Here is a 7,350-nt window from a genome sequence, read left to right as displayed (position 1 = left end):
TCTCCTCTCTCCTTATTGTACTGAGAAGGATGGTTCCAGACCTCTCCTCTCTCCTTATTGTACTGAGAAGGATGGTACCAGACCTCTCCTCTCCTCTTGTCTTATTGTACTGAGAAGGATGGTTCCAGACCTCTCCTCTCTCCTTATTGTACTGAGAAGGATGGTACCAGACCTCTCCTCTCGTCTTATTGTACTGAGAAGGATGGTTCCAGACCTCTCCTCTCTCCTTATTGTACTGAGAAGGATGGTACCAGACCTCTCCTCTCGTCTTATTGTACTGAGAAGGATGGTACCAGACCTCTCCTCTCCTCTGTCCTTATTGTACTGAGAAGGATGGTTCCAGACCTCTCCTCTCCTCTCTCCTTATTGTACTGAGAAGGATGGTACCAGACCTCTCCTCTCCTCTGTCCTTATTGTACTGAGAAGGATGGTTCCAGACCTCTCCTCTCCTCTCTCCTTATTGTACTGAGAAGGATGGTTCCAGACCTCTCCTCTCTCCTTATTGTACTGAGAAGGATGGTTCCAGACCTCTCCTCTGTCCTTATTGTACTGAGAAGGATGGCACCAGACCTCTCCTCTCCTCTGTCCTTATTGTACTGAGAAGGATGGTACCAGACCTCTCCTCTCTCCTTATTGTTCTGAGAAGGATGGTTCCAGACCTCTCCTCTGTCCTTATTGTACTGAGAAGGATGGTACCAGACCTCTCCTCTCCTCTGTCCTTATTGTACTGAGAAGGATGGTACCAGACCTCTCCTCTCGTCTTATTGTACTGAGAAGGATGGTACCAGACCTCTCCTCTCTCCTTATTGTACTGAGAAGGATGGTACCAGACCTCTCCTCTCTCCTTATTGTACTGAGAAGGATGGTACCAGACCTCTCCTCTCCTCTCTCCTTATTGTACTGAGAAGGATGGTACCAGACCTCTCCTCTCCTCTGTCCTTATTGTACTGAGAAGGATGGTTCCAGACCTCTCCTCTCTCCTTATTGTACTGAGAAGGATGGTTCCATACCTCTCCTCTCTCCTTATTGTACTGAGAAGGATGGTTCCAGACCTCTCCTCTCCTCTCTCCTTATTGTACTGAGAAGGATGGTACCAGACCTCTCCTCTCCTCTCTCCTTATTGTACTGAGAAGGATGGTTCCAGACCTCTCCTCTCTCCTTATTGTACTGAGAAGGATGGTTCCATACCTCTCCTCTCTCCTTATTGTACTGAGAAGGATGGTACCAGACCTCTCCTCTCTCCTTATTGTACTGAGAAGGATGGTTCCAGACCTCTCCTCTCCTCTGTCCTTATTGTACTGAGAAGGATGGTTCCAGACCTCTCCTCTCCTTTGTCCTTATTGTACTGAGAAGGATGGTTCCATACCTCTCCTTTCTCCTTATTGTACTGAGAAGGATGGTACCAGACCTCTCCTCTCCTCTGTCCTTATTGTACTGAGAAGGATGGTTCCAGACCTCTCCTCTCTCCTTATTGTACTGAGAAGGATGGTACCAGACCTCTCCTCTGTCCTTATTGTACTGAGAAGGATGGTACCAGACCTCTCCTCTCCTCTGTCCTTATTGTACTGAGAAGGATGGTACCAGACCTCTCCTCTCCTCTCTTCTTATTGTACTGAGAATGATGGTTCCATACCTCTCCTCTCCTCTGTCCTTATTGTACTGAGAAGGATGGTACCAGACCTCTCCTCTCCTCTGTCCTTATTGTACTGAGAAGGATGGTTCCAGACCTCTCCTCTCCTCTGTCCTTATTGTACTGAGAAGGATGGTACCAGACCTCTCCTCTCCTCTGTCCTTATTGTACTGAGAAGGATGGTTCCATACCTCTCCTCTCCTCTGTCCTTATTGTACTGAGAAGGATGGTTCCAGACCTCTCCTCTCCTCTCTTCTTATTGTACTGAGAATGATGGTTCCATACCTCTCCTCTCCTCTGTCCTTATTGTACTGAGAAGGATGGTTCCAGACCTCTCCTCTCTCCTTATTGTACTGAGAAGGATGGTACCAGACCTCTCCTCTCCTCTGTCCTTATTGTACTGAGAAGGATGGTTCCAGACCTCTCCTCTCTCCTTATTGTACTGAGAAGGATGGTTCCAGACCTCTCCTCTCCTCTCTTCTTATTGTACTGAGAATGATGGTTACATACCTCTCCTCTCATCTCTTCTTATTGTACTGAGAAGGATGGTACCAGACCTCTCCTCTCCTCTCTTCTTATTGTACTGAGAAGGATGGTTCCAGACCTCTCCTCTGTCCTTATTGTATTGAGAAGGATGGTACCAGACCTCTCCTCTGTCCTTATTGTACTGAGAAGGATGGTACCAGACCTCTCCTCTCCTCTGTCCTTATTGTACTGAGAAGGATGGTACCAGACCTCTCCTCTCCTCTGTCCTTATTGTACTGAGAAGGATGGTACCAGACCTCTCCTCTCCTCTCTTCTTATTGTACTGAGAAGGATGGTACCAGACCTCTCCTCTCCTCTCTTCTTATTGTACTGAGAATGATGGTTCCATACCTCTCCTTCTCTTATTGNTTATTGTACTGAGAATGATGGTTACATACCTCTCCTCTCATCTCTTCTTATTGTACTGAGAAGGATGGTACCAGACCTCTCCTCTCCTCTCTTCTTATTGTACTGAGAAGGATGGTTCCAGACCTCTCCTCTGTCCTTATTGTATTGAGAAGGATGGTACCAGACCTCTCCTCTGTCCTTATTGTACTGAGAAGGATGGTACCAGACCTCTCCTCTCCTCTGTCCTTATTGTACTGAGAAGGATGGTACCAGACCTCTCCTCTCCTCTGTCCTTATTGTACTGAGAAGGATGGTACCAGACCTCTCCTCTCCTCTCTTCTTATTGTACTGAGAAGGATGGTACCAGACCTCTCCTCTCCTCTCTTCTTATTGTACTGAGAATGATGGTTCCATACCTCTCCTCTCTCCTTATTGTACTGAGAAGGATGGTACCAGACCTCTCCTCTCTCCTTATTGTACTGAGAAGGATGGTTCCAGACCTCTCCTCTCCTCTGTCCTTATTGTACTGAGAAGGATGGTACCAGACCTCTCCTCTCCTCTGTCCTTATTGTACTGAGAAGGATGGTTCCAGACCTCTCCTCTCTCCTTATTGTACTGAGAAGGATGGTACCAGACCTCTCCTCTCGTCTTATTGTACTGAGAAGGATGGTACCAGACCTCTCCTCTCGTCTTATTGTACTGAGAAGGATGGTACCAGACCTCTCCTCTCCTCTCTTCTTATTGTACTGAGAAGGATGGTACCAGACCTCTCCTCTCCTCTCTTCTTATTGTACTGAGAATGATGGTTCCATACCGCTCCTCTCTTCTTATTGTACAGAACAGAGCTGGCTGGTGCGTGAGAAGATAACAGCAGCCAGCAGTGTTCATCCATCATCGGTAATCTGTTGTTTTTGCCTAGATCACAACAGATATGTTCAGTTAAGAACAAACACGTCATCTGTCACCGCTGCATACAACTGCTACAGATACTCTTTCCAACTTATGTTACTCCCTCTAGCATGAACATCATTCACTACATAGTTTTTTTATTTATTTTTTATTTCACCTTTATTTAACCAGGTAGGCTAGTTGAGAACAAGTTCTCATTTGCAACTGCGACCTGGCCAAGATAAAGCATAGCAGTGTGAACAGACAACAACACAGAGTTACACATGGAGTAAACAATAAACAAGTCAATAACATGGTAGAAAAAAGAGAATCTATATACAATGTGTGCAAAAGGCATGAGGTAGCCAATAAATCGAATAATTACAATTTAGCAGATTAACACTGGAGTGATAAATCATCAGATGATCATGTGCAAGAAGAGATACTGGTGTGCAAAAGAGCAGAAAAGTAAATAAATAAAAGCAGTATGGGGGTGAGGTAGGTAAATTGGGTGGGTAGTTTACAGATGGACTATGTACAGCTGCAGCGATCGGTTAGCTGCTCGGATAGCAGATTTTTAAAGTTGTTGAGGGAGATAAAAGTCTCCAACTTCAGAGATTTTTGCAATTCGTTCCAGTCGCAGGCAGCAGAGAACTGGAAGGAAAGGCGTCCAAATGAGGTTTGGGCTTTAGGGATGAGCACCATATAGTGATGAGCCCAATATAGTGATGAGCCCAATATAGTGATGAGCACAATATAGTGATGAGCACAATATAGTGATGAGCACAATATAGTGATGAGCACAATATAGTGATGAGCACAATATAGTGATGAGCACAATATAGTGATGAGCACAATATAGTGATGAGCCCAATATAGTGATGAGCACAATATAGTGATGAGCACAATATAGTGATGAGCACCATATAGTGATGAGCCCAATATAGTGATGAGCACAATATAGTGATGAGCACCATATAGTGATGAGCCCAATATAGTGATGAGCACAATATAGTGATGAGCACCATATAGTGATGAGCCCAATATAGTGATGAGCACAATATAGTGATGAGCACAATATAGTGATGAGCACAATATAGTGATGAGCACAATATAGTGATGAGCACAATATAGTGATGAGCACCATATAGTGATGAGCACCATATAGTGATGAGCCCAATATAGTGATGAGCCCAATATAGTGATGAGCACAATATAGTGATGAGCACCATATAGTGATGAGCACAATATAGTGATGAGCACCATATAGTGATGAGCCCAATATAGTGATGAGCACAATATAGTGATGAGCACAATATAGTGATGAGCACCATATAGTGATGAGCAAAATATAGTGATGAGCCCAATATAGTGATGAGCCCAATATATTGATGAGCCCAATATAAATATATTTTAAATATATATTCTCTAAATATATTTTAGAGATTCTTCTTTGAGATTCTTCAAAGTAGCCACCCTTTGTCTTGATGACAGCTTTGCACACTCTGGGCATTCTCTCAACCAGTTTCATGAGGTAGTCACCCGGAATGCATTTAGATTAACAGCCTTTTGCCTTGTTAAAAGTTAGGTATCTCCCGCATGTGTAGTTCCCAACGTGAAGCATGGAGGAGGCGGTGTCATGGTGTGGGGGTGCTTTTCTGGTGACACTGTCAGTGATTTATTTAGAATTCAAGGCACAATTAACCAGCATGGCTACCACAGCATTCTGCAGCAATACACCATCTCCTCTGGTTTGTGCTTAGTGGGACTATAAATTGTTTTTTCAACAGGACAATGACCCAACACACCTCTAAGTTGTGTAAGGGCTATTTGACCAAGAAGGAGAGTGATGGAGTGCTGCATCAGATGACCTGGCCTCCACAATCACCTGACCTCAACCCAATTGAGATGGTTTGGGATGAGTTGGACCGCAGAGTGAAGGAAAAACAGCCAACAAGTGCTCAGCATATGTGGGAACTCCTTCAAGACTGTTGGAAAATGCCAAGAGTGTGCAAAGCAGTCATCAAGGCAAAGGGTGGCTACTTTGAAAAAATACAAATATAAAATACATTTTGATTTGTTTAACATGTTTACTACATGATTCCACATGTGTTATCTCATCATTTTGATGTCTTCGCTATTTTTCTACAATGTAGAAAATCGTAAAAATATAGAAAAACGCTTCAATGAGTAGGTGTGTCAATTATTTTGACTGGTACTGTTTATATGTATCCCTTTCTATCCCTCGCTAGGTGGCTTTAAAGGGCTGGTTGGAGGGGGGAGGTGGTTGTATAGGGCTGGTTGGAGGGGGAGGTGGCTTTATAGGGCTGGTTGGAGGGGGGAGGTGGTTGTATAGGGCTGGTTGGAGGGGGGAGGTGGGTATATAGGGCTGGTTGGAGGGGGGAGGTGGTTGTATAGGGCTGGTTGGAGGGGGGAGGTGGCTGTATAGGGCTGGTTGGAGGGGGAGGTGGTTGTATAGGGCTGGTTGGAGGGGCGAGGTGGGTATATAGGGCTGGTTGGAGGGGGAGGTGGGTATATAGGGCTGGTTGGAGGGGGAGGTGGTTGTATAGGGCTGGTTGGAGGGGGAGGTGGTTGTATAGGGCTGGTTGGAGGGGGGAGGTGGTTGTATAGGGCTGGTTGGAGGGGGGAGGTGGGTATATAGGGCTGGTTGGAGGGGGGAGGTGGTTGTATAGGGCTGGTTGGAGGGGGGAGGTGGGTGTATAGGGCTGGTTGGAGGGGGAGGTGGTTGTATAGGGCTGGTTGGAGGGGGGAGGTGGGTGTATAGGGCTGGTTGGAGGGGGGAGGTGGGTATATAGGGCTGGTTGGAGGGGGAGGTGGTTGTATAGGGCTGGTTGGAGGGGGGAGGTGGTTGTATAGGGCTGGTTGGAGGGGGGAGGTGGTTGTATAGGGCTGGTTGGAGGGGGGAGGTGGGTATATAGGGCTGGTTGGAGGGGGGAGGTGGGTATATAGGGCTGGTTGGAGGGGGAGGTGGGTATATAGGGCTGGTTGGAGGGGGGAGGTGGTTGTATAGGGCTGGTTGGAGGGGGGAGGTGGGTGTATAGGGCTGGTTGGAGGGGGGAGGTGGGTATATAGGGCTGGTTGGAGGGGGAGGTGGTTGTATAGGGCTGGTTGGAGGGGGGAGGTGGTTGTATAGGGCTGGTTGGAGGGGGAGGTGGTTGTATAGGGCTGGTTGGAGGGGGAGGTGGTTGTATAGGGCTGGTTGGAGGGGGAGGTGGTTGTATAGGGCTGGTTGGAGGGGGGAGGTGGGTGTATAGGGCTGGTTGGAGGGGGAGGTGGGTATATAGGGCTGGTTGGAGGGGGAGGTGGTTGTATAGGGCTGGTTGGAGGGGGGAGGTGGGTATATAGGGCTGGTTGGAGGGGGGAGGTGGGTATATAGGGCTGGTTGGAGGGGGAGGTGGTTGTATAGGGCTGGTTGGAGGGGGGAGGTGGTTGTATAGGGCTGGTTGGAGGGGGGAGGTGGTTGTATAGGGCTGGTTGGAGGGGGAGGTGGTTGTATAGGGCTGGTTGGAGGGGGAGGTGGTTGTATAGGGCTGGTTGGAGGGGGGATGTGGGTATATAGGGCTGGTTGGAGGGGGGAGGTGGGTATATATGGCTGGTTGGAGGGGGAGGTGGTTGTATAGGGCTGGTTGGATGGGGAGGTGGGTATATAGGGCTGGTTGGAGGGGGAGGTGGCTTTATAGGGCTGGTTGGAGGGGGGAGGTGGTTATATAGGGCTGGTTGGAGGGGGAGGTGGTTGTATAGGGCTGGTTGGAGGGGGGAGGTGGTTGTATAGGGCTGGTTGGAGGGGGGAGGTGGTTGTATAGGGCTGGTTGGAGGGGGAGGTGGCTTTATAGGGCTGGTTGGAGGGGGAGGTGGTTGTATAGGGCTGGTTGGAGGGGGAGGTGGTTGTATAGGGCTGGTTGGAGGGGGGAGGTGGTTGTATAGGGCTGGTTGGAGGG

The sequence above is a fragment of the Salvelinus fontinalis genome, unplaced genomic scaffold, assembly GCF_029448725.1.
Source record: "Salvelinus fontinalis isolate EN_2023a unplaced genomic scaffold, ASM2944872v1 scaffold_0205, whole genome shotgun sequence".
Taxonomy (NCBI): Eukaryota; Metazoa; Chordata; class Actinopteri; order Salmoniformes; family Salmonidae; genus Salvelinus; species Salvelinus fontinalis.
This window is presented reverse-complemented; position numbering follows the sequence as displayed.